Genomic DNA, 9,371 nt, shown 5'->3' with positions numbered 1-9,371 from the left:
AAAAGAAATTACCCAGTTTCCATGTAATCCGGTCTACCTACCTTTCTCTCCAGTGCCAACTTAAGGTGGAATGGACTATAGGGTTACAAGCAAGAGCACATTTCTAATGGTGGGGGCAATGGAAGAACAATGGCGTCGACTGGCTTACTCACGCTGACCTATGCCAAGATCAAGACAAAACTATTCACCCTACACACACCCCTATTCGAAGTGAATTTTCTTCGTAACCATGGTACCCGCCACGACGCGAGATGGGTGTTTGGAGGAGTTCTCCTGAAAGCCGCACTATATTTCAAGTAGGGGTGTGGGGTCACAATTTAGGAGAGGTTTTGGCTCGGGTCTGCTGTAATCCCATCATTTGTTCATGTGTCGAGTAGCTCGGTTGGGGGGGGGAGGAGGAAGTAAGAGTTTGATTTTAATTATTATTTATTTACAACAATATTTACAGATATCTTCACATCAGGCTCATTTTGCGCGCACCTCTATGCTCTCTCACATTTGCAAAACAGGCACAACAGTTGCGGCGCTGCGCCACCTGCCGGACGTTAAGGGGAAGATTTTAATAGGTCGGTGAGAGAAAAAGAATATTTTTCTTTCGTCTACTGTGTTTGCCCTAGAGTGAAGAGAAGCTACCCTCCCTGAAATGCGCTATTCTTGTTTCCATAACAGTAGACGGCCTCAGACTTTGTGGCAGGGGGAGTTCTTGCCGCATACGAACTATAGGTATGTTTTTTTGTAACCAGAGTATAGAGAAGGAAGACGCCCGGTGGCTGAGCGGTCCCTGGTTCGATCCTCGAGGGCAAGGTTGACTCATCCTTTCATCCTTTCAGGGGGGTCGATAAATGAGTACCAAGCATGCTTGGGTACTAAACACTGGGGGTTCCGCGTTCGGCTGACCACCTGACCGGAACATCTGCTCCTGCACCCCAGAGCCCAAAGTCAAGAAAACTGAGATGGGCCCAGTAGGCCTTGGCCCTCTACGGGCTGTCGCGCCTCTGAGTTTAGTTTAGTTTTTTATAGAGAAGGAATGAGTAAGGTCAAGATGAGCTTGTGCTGCGATCTAGCTGTAGAGTAAACGCAACAGAGATCTGCGGTCTCAGGTGCCTACCATGTTATGGAGAAAAACAAAGAATATTTCTTGAGTACGAGTCCTGGTGATTAGTGAAATCTGAGCCATCGACGTTTGCTGTGTAAGAGAGAGTAAATCAATTATTTTAATACGAAGAGAAGGATGAAAGTGCAATAAATTTTGCTGTGGTGTCAACAACACAAAAGCACAAATAAGTGTGGTTCAAGCTCAAGTGTGGTTGTTTCTTACCATCCACAAAAGAGGGCTCATAGTCGACACGAGAATAGAGAATGCGAGGGCGGCGACGCTCAAAAAACGGTACAGGTCGCGTAGTACCTAAAAGAATAAATAGTATTAAAAACAGTTCTTTCAACCAATTTAGGTGTTTCCAGAAATAGAAAATTAATATCCTTCACAAATAAACAAAAAATTTTCTTTAAGTTTGGAAGTAATTTTATTATCGCGAGGAACTCTATTAAAGTCCTCTATGAAAGCTAATTTGTCCTAATGCTTGATTCAATTTTTTTTATTATAACCGTCGTTAAACAGCCGACCCGATTTTGTTTACGACTACCAGGGGTCTGTCCAGACATTTTGTGAAAGGTCCGTTTTTCGTGAAAATTTGAAAAAATTACTCACATTCTTTAAACCAGGGTCCGCTTTTATGAATTTTTGCAAATAGGGTCCGTTATTGCAAAAAAAAACTTTTTCAAGGAGTTTTTAAATTGTAAAGACATACAAGATTATGCTCAACACTGTAAAATTATAATTAAAAAAATTAAATTTTAAAAAATAAACAACAATTGCTGCTTCTAAATTAGAGATGCAACATACAAATATTTGGTATTTAGCCTATACTGCTGAACGCAGAATATTCATTTCGGACGAATAATGGAAGAATCGTNAAAAAAACCCAGCTGACATTTTATCACTACTTGCATTATGATATTAATTGAAATATGCTTACAGAGAATAAATTATCTCTGGAACAGTCCATTGTAAGACAGAGAATCATGTAGGCTACAACTCTTCAATTTTTTGAGTTGTGCTCAAAATTACAAGGCTATGGAGTTGAAAGTCATAAACTCACACTTGGGTGGACTGTTCAACAAGAGTAATAAAAAAAACAAGTGTATAGACATTAAATACTTGTTGATTGAGTATGTTTTATAATATAAGTAGGCCTTGATATTTACATATAATAAGAAAAAGTTCTTAATTTTATTGATAACAGAAAAAAATTCAGTGATTATAAAACAAAATAGATTTGGCTACCATTGTGGAAAATTTTTCAGCCTCTTCAAGCAAAGTTACTAAAGTTTGTGCATTATGAAGAATTTGAGATATTCCATCCATATTGCATGCTGCTGTAAAGCATTCGTGAGCACAAATACAAAGATCTACCAAAACTGTGAAATCTAGAAAAATAAACAAAATATAAAATAAATAGGCACAAAATATTAAAATGAACATATTTTAAAACTCCAACTTTTTAGAAAATAGTTTCTAAGTAACCTTAGTTTAAAGAAAACAAATTAATGATGAAAGCAATAAATTTATGAATAAGATTAATTTTAAAGTTGAAATAAGTTTTACAAATGTGAATTTTGGTAAATGTATTTATTTTCTTACAATTGGCTTATCTAGGCTTTCACATTTTTAACAAAAACATGGCTTACTTTTTTGAATGAAAAACTCTCATTTTTAGAAATTCAATAATTTGTGTATTTTTTAAAATGCCAATGTTGAGAAGTCATGAAGCATTTTCACAAAAGAATATGAGATATATATATATATATATATACTGCCACCATTGAAATATATATATCGACAATTTTAACAATGCATCACGATATACTAAAATTTAGAACTTATCGGTAACAGGGACCAACGCGACAACACACGTTACCTTCAATTAAAAGAAAAAATATTCGACGAAATTTAAATAATAATAATCGGTTTCGAAAAAATACATATCAGAAGGTCCCCAAAATAAATTAGAGCCAAACGATTTTATAACTTGTGCTCTAAAAAAGAGTTGGATACAATCGAACATTCGAATCGTTATTTCACCTATTAACTCGAAAGCCGTAAATGTAAAAAGATTAGGTGCCAGCGTTCAATCAATAAGTAAATAAAAAAACATTTGAAACGAGAGTTAACAGTAATACTTCTGTTTCTAATCACACACAAGCCTAAACTAAGACCTTTTGCAATAAGCACGTTTTCGATTGACGCAATACATGTGAGGAAAACGATATTAGATGATAAAGAAGAAATTTGCGTTTTAAACAAGCTTAAAAAACGAGACAGCTGAATGGGGATTTCCGAAATGTTAGAAAGAGAAAAAGAAATGGGGAAACAAAACTAAAGTAAATCAATAAATAAAAAAATTTAAAGCAAAATCGATCATTTTTCCTTGCTCAGCAACATAATTATCATTCTAAGGATTAATAATAATAAAAAAAAAGAATTTTCAAAAGGCAGATTACATTATGTAATTTATTGTTTCATACTTATACCCAAGAGCTGAAGTTCATGGAATCAGAATTATCAGCAGAATTATAATCAGAAGCTTTATCAGAATTATTTTTGACTAAGAGAAAAAATCGTTTTCTTCAGACAAAGCAGAAGAAAAAAAATTTCTGTTTGGGTTTGGAAAAATATATAAAAAAAATAAACAAAAAAAATATGAATAAATTATTTTTATTTAGTTTTAAATTTTCACATTTCTCTTAGTCGTCGAGACTGTCGTTGAACTTTTTAAGAAGAGACTGAATTTTTAATTTTTCTAAATACCCCAAAAGAGAAAAAAAAACTCAACTTAGTAAAAATTATCGGATTTTCGGAATTGAAAAAAAAAAATTACAATACCGAAATTCCAGTATCAAAACAATCACAAAATGTTTTGAATGGATAAAGAAAAATAGGAGGAAGAATAAGTAGTACAAAACGTTAATTATAATCACAAAATCGTCCGCAGAAACATGATTCAAAATAGAATTAAGGAAAAATAGAGTTTATGGTTAGAATAAGTTATAAAAATATTGAAGTACGAAATGGTTCACAAAAACATATTTCAAAAAAGATTCACGATTGTGAAAAATAGAGTTTATAATCAGAATAAGTTATAAAAATATTTAAGTACGAAATGGTTCACAAAAACATAATTCAAAATAGAATTACGATTAGGAAAAATAGGGTTTACGTGTAGAATAAGTTATAAAAATAACAAAACGGTATTAATAACAAAACGGTTCACAAAAACATAATACAAAAAAGAATCACGATTATGAAAATAGCGGTTTATGAGAAGAATAAGTTATAAAAATATTTAATTACAAAATTATTCACAAAAAGAAAATTCCAAAAAAAAAAATATATAATTATGAAAAGATAATTAAAAAAAATAGAGCTTACGGTTTAATACAAAACTTTTAATTATAGTTAAAAATGGTTCACATTAACATAATTAAAAAAAGAATCACTATGAAAAATAGGGTTTACGAGAAGAATAAATTATAAAAATATTTAACTACAAAATGGTTCACAAAAACAAAATTCCCAAGAAAAAAAAATATGATTATGAAAAGATTATTTTTAAAAAAATAGGGTTTATGAGCTAAATACAAAACTTTTATTATAGTTATAAAATGGTTCACATAAGCATAATTCAAAAAAGAATCACGACTATGAAAAATAGGGTTTACGAGAAGAATAAATTGTAAAAATTTTTAACTGCAAAATGGTTCACAAAAATAAAATTCCCAAGAAAAAAATTATGATTATGAAAAGATAATTTTAAAAAAAATAGGGTTTATGAGTTAAATACAAAACTTTTATTATAGTTACAAAATGGTTCACATAAACATAATTCAAAAAAGAATCACGACTATGAAAAATAGGGTTTACGAGAAGAATAAATTATAAAAATAGAAGTTACGAGAAGAATAAATTATAAAAATATTTAACTACAAAATGGTTCAAAAAAATAAAATTCCACAAAAAAAAATATGATTATGAAAAGATAATTAAAAAAAATGGGTTTACGGGTTAAATACAAAAATTTTATCAAAATTAGAAAATGGTTAAGGAAAACATAATTCATAAAAGATAGGCAGATAGATGGGGAGCAAGCATGAAATAGTTCAATCAATCATCAAACAAACAATGATTGATTGTAAGAGGCTCTGAAATGTTATGAAGAGAAAACAAGCAATTCAATGGAGAAGCGGTGACTGCCCTTTAATCTTCGAAAACCATCAATCAAGACATAAACATCTTCTCGTTCATTTGACTTAAACGAAAAGCAAAGTTTATCGACATATTAAACCCCAATTAATAAAGTGCAGATGCAGAAACAACTTAGTGCTGCTCGTTGCTTTATCCTGCTCGTTTACTCTGCAGAGCAGATGTTCAAAAAAATTTTTGAAGGCTGAAAATGTGATATTTCCGAAATAGTGCCTAAGTTACCAAATTGTGAATTTTTAACAAAGCTGTAACGAAGGGTTTATATTTTAAATTTAAAAGGACGCTATACCGCGCGAGGAACCCTTCATGGCAAATCCTTTTTAACCTCCATTGGTATTAAAGAAGGTAAAGTTTAGAGAAAAATGAGTTTTCGAAGCAATCCATGAAGTTTAGGTGAACCGGGATTCGAATCCCAGTCGATACGAATTCCGCATCCGGCTTGCACCGACCACAGTGCTGACGTGAAATATCCTCAGTGGTAGACGGATCATGAGTTAGAGTCCCCTTGCCGTCGGGCTAACCGTGGGAGGTTCTTATGGTCTTCCTCTGCATGTAACGCAAATGCGGTTTAGCTACATCAAAGGAAGGCAAATGTCTCCCATTACTCGATCCAGGAGTTCCTTTGCCTTCTAGATTGGGTTCAAAATTACAAGCCTGGTCGGTAGGGCGCTGGGCCCATATCCAAGAGGTCGTGGGTTCGATCCTCGCCGGCCGAAGACTCCCCGTGTAGTNCGGATCATGAGTTAGAGTCCCCTTGCCGTCAAGCTAACCGTGGGTGGTTCTCGTGGTCTTCCTCTGCATGTAACGCTAATGCGGGTTGGCTACATCAAAGGAAGGCAAATGTCTCCCAATACTCGATCCAGGAGTTCCTTTGTCTTCTGGATTGGGTTCAAGATTACAAGGATACGGAGTTGAACATTAGTAGTCGTAAACCCATAAAACTGGGTCGTCTGTTCAACGACGACTATTAAAAAAAATAATAAAACCATGAACTTTCAATAATCAGGCGACATAAAATTAAAAATTCAAATTATGGCAAGTTTACTCAGGATTACACAATGGGAAAGTAATCTTGCCATAATTCGTTGACATTTCGGTATTTTGAAAACACTTTTTCAGAATTTGAAATTTCAGTTTATTCTAGGTTCACCAGAATTTACTTTCTGTAAACTAAAATCTTAAAATACTTAATGGCAGTGTGGAAGAATTTGCCATGAAAAAATTCTCGAGCGGTAGAGTGCCAGCTTGTCTGGGAATTAAAGCGGCCGGTGCGCAATGCCGATCACATTACCAAAATCTATGTCGGTGGTCTTGTAACTGAGCAGCCTAACTCCAGTGATCCCTTCGCCGGCAACTTTTTGTTACAGTCTTCCATGAAATGCGCATGAAAAGTGCAATGTAATATTTTCAAAAATCTAAATAATCAAAAATCTAAAATAATCAAAAATCTAAAAGTAAATCCGGAATGCTTCAAAAGTGAGGCGTTTTTTCATTTATTTATCTATTTATTTAACAGGCACTAGTCGGATATTCAAACTGGCATCTGATAGAACACATTTAAACGCAAAAAAAACTCCAACTTAATATATATTCTGACTTTGTTAAAACACAATTCTGTACATATAGTCGCTTAGAATACCCGATTAATTAAAACTGAATTGGTAATTCAAGGAGAGAAAAAATATGTTACTGCAATTTAATGTATTGCTAATGCAAACAGTGGGACTGAAAACAATAAAATAGGTTTGATTGTCTGATGAAACTAGAAAGCGTAAATAAATATCGCATTAAATCTCCTCTGTTTCTCTAGGCAAACAAACAGGTTTTTAGTCCCGTTTTCCTCAATAGTTATTCTCCGATTTTGGACAGCGTTTTTGTTATTTACCCGCTTAAATATTAACTTGTGACACCTTTAGTTTTATTTACTAGCATTTCGGTGGTGATAATTGCGTAAACGGTCACTAGAGCGGTATTTACGTAAGCGGCGTGACCGCTTCGCGTGTGGAACATGTGCGGTTACCGCTTATATCAAAGCAATGTTGTAAAGGGAGATCGGACAATGAACATTTGAAACCTGTGCTAAGAAAACTTTCAAACTTCCTATTTTCATTAGCATGTATGTAGTTCGTGCGTTAATTTATACTAGATCAATTTTTAAAAAAATAACAAAGAAATAAATCAAAAGCATTATTTATTATAACTTTGTACGTTTTGTTTTATTGATGACGTTGAACAGCCGACCTCCTTTTGTGTTTACGACTATCAATGTTTAACTCCGTAGTCTTGTAATTTTGAACCCAATCCAGAAGACAATGGAAGTTCTGTAGCAAGTATTGAAAGAAATTTGTCTCAGTGGAGGACTTTTTAATACAACTTACCAACATTTGTGTTACAGGGAGAGGAAAACCACGAAAACCTCCCACTGTTAGCCTGAGGGCAAGGGGAACCTAACCCATGATCCGTCTACCACTGAGTAGTCCTTTTTTAATGGAACTCACCCGCATTTTTGTTACATGGAGAAGTAAATTACTAAAATCTCCCACGGTTAGCCTGACTACAAGGGAACTCTTAACTCATGACCCATAAATGACATTTTACACCAGCACTGGAATCAGGATTCGAATCATTATTTCCGAACACCTCAGGAATATTCTGAAAACTATTAATAAAACACCTATTTTTTTAAGGAAAAAGAAATCTTTAATAACTTAACACAATAACTATACTTAATAGTCGACTAGAATATGTAATCCGAAAAAACTTCGAGTGTTCATCCTCAGATTGTCGCGTAACTTTTCTGGGTGCAAGATAAATTCCTCTTAAACTGGTATTATTCTATTTTTTTCTCATTAAATAAAGCACCCAAATATCACTTGGCGTGAAATGATGGGTAATAATTTAAATATTTGAGCCAAAAATCAGTTCATTACTCTATATAGTTGGCGGCATTAAATCCACCATTTTCTCATGTGTGTCCACATGAATATTGCAATCGTAGAAGTTGACAGGTCATTGAAAATAACTTCTGGGGAAGGAGACGGGGGTGGAGGAGACGGTCATCAATTATTATAGACTAACATCCGAATTCGATCAACTACTATGGTTACCAAGGTCAACCTAGAATGCAGGCGCACAAAATACATCTTTTTTACCCATGGATACGATACTGGATTAAAAAAGTGACATTTCGCAGAATTGCGTATGATATGATGAAATGCGTAAATAATTTCTCCATCGTTCGAAAATGACCGCCAAATAAGGTTTTCTTTTAAATAAATAAAGAATTATTTCTAATTTTAGGAACGTTTTTTTTTTTCCAATGACAGATTACAGACAGTAACAGCATACATAAACATCGAATAAAAATAAGAACAGAAACAAAAGATGTTGCAACGAAGTCTATTTTTAGGAACGTTAATTGCAGCAAAAGTAATTATTCAAAATTAAACGAAATGAATTCAACTAGGGGTGTAAAATCTGTGCCTCGGGGATCGAATATCGTCCTTGAATGGTCAATCACTGAACGTCTGCCTGACATACCATGAAAAATTATTTGATAAAATTACATAACTAATAAAATAAAACTGTATAACTGTTCTACAAACTTTTTTCCTGTGAATTTTCGAAAACTCCAAAATTTTAAATAAAATGTAGAATTTCGAGTCTACTCTCAACTCAAAGTATCAAAAGATTTAACAGGGTAATTATTAAATATGTAAATATAAATTAATTATGCAAAAATTACAAATGTAATGTTTAGTTGTTTACAAAGCTATTGTTAGAGCAGTACTATTGTTAGAGCAGTACTATTATATGGCGCAGAAACCTGGAAACAGACTAAGATCGAAATACAAAAATTAGAAACCTTTCAAAACAAATGTTTAAGATTTATTTTTAAAATTTTCTGGCCTTACAAAGTATCAAATCAAAATCTATTAAAGAAAGCTAAAATAAAAACAATCGAAGATGAAATTAAAAAACGAAGATGGAGCTGGCTCGGACATATCCTTAGAATGCCCAAAGAAAAAATTTCATTCGATCTCGATGTATC

The 9,371-nt window shown here is 33.3% G+C and overlaps 1 protein-coding gene across 1 annotated transcript in view; it reads right to left on the bottom strand.

Moving 5' to 3' along the window:
• The window catches only part of LOC107455538 (E3 ubiquitin-protein ligase znrf2), a 57,053-nt gene that overhangs the window by 24,872 nt on the left and 22,810 nt on the right, over positions 1 to 9,371 (bottom strand). The gene's annotated exons all lie outside the window — the stretch shown is intronic.

This window comes from Parasteatoda tepidariorum, chromosome 6 (genome assembly GCF_043381705.1).
Source record: "Parasteatoda tepidariorum isolate YZ-2023 chromosome 6, CAS_Ptep_4.0, whole genome shotgun sequence".
Classification (NCBI taxonomy): Eukaryota; Metazoa; Arthropoda; class Arachnida; order Araneae; family Theridiidae; genus Parasteatoda; species Parasteatoda tepidariorum.
Note: the sequence above shows the minus strand (reverse complement) of the source record. Positions and strands in the feature narration are given on the sequence as shown.